We start from the raw sequence: 216 nt of genomic DNA, 5'->3' as shown, positions 1-216 counted from the left end.
TATGTGTGTGTGTGTGTGTGTGTGTGTGTGTGTGTGTGTGTGTGTGTGTGTGTGTGTGTGTGTGTGTTTCCTACCTGTTCTGGTGCCTTGGTGTAGCTGCTGGTGGAACAAAAATCAGCTTCAACCTAAGTTTCTGAAATCACATCCTTTGTTACAATTTCTCTTCACTGTGATATCTATATGCAGTATGCACCACAAGGGTTTCATGTTAGTGGT

This window comes from Sinocyclocheilus anshuiensis, unplaced genomic scaffold (assembly GCF_001515605.1).
Source record: "Sinocyclocheilus anshuiensis isolate Anshui unplaced genomic scaffold, SAMN03320099.WGS_v1.1 scaffold436, whole genome shotgun sequence".
In the NCBI taxonomy this organism is placed as follows: domain Eukaryota; kingdom Metazoa; phylum Chordata; class Actinopteri; order Cypriniformes; family Cyprinidae; genus Sinocyclocheilus; species Sinocyclocheilus anshuiensis.
This window is presented reverse-complemented; position numbering follows the sequence as displayed.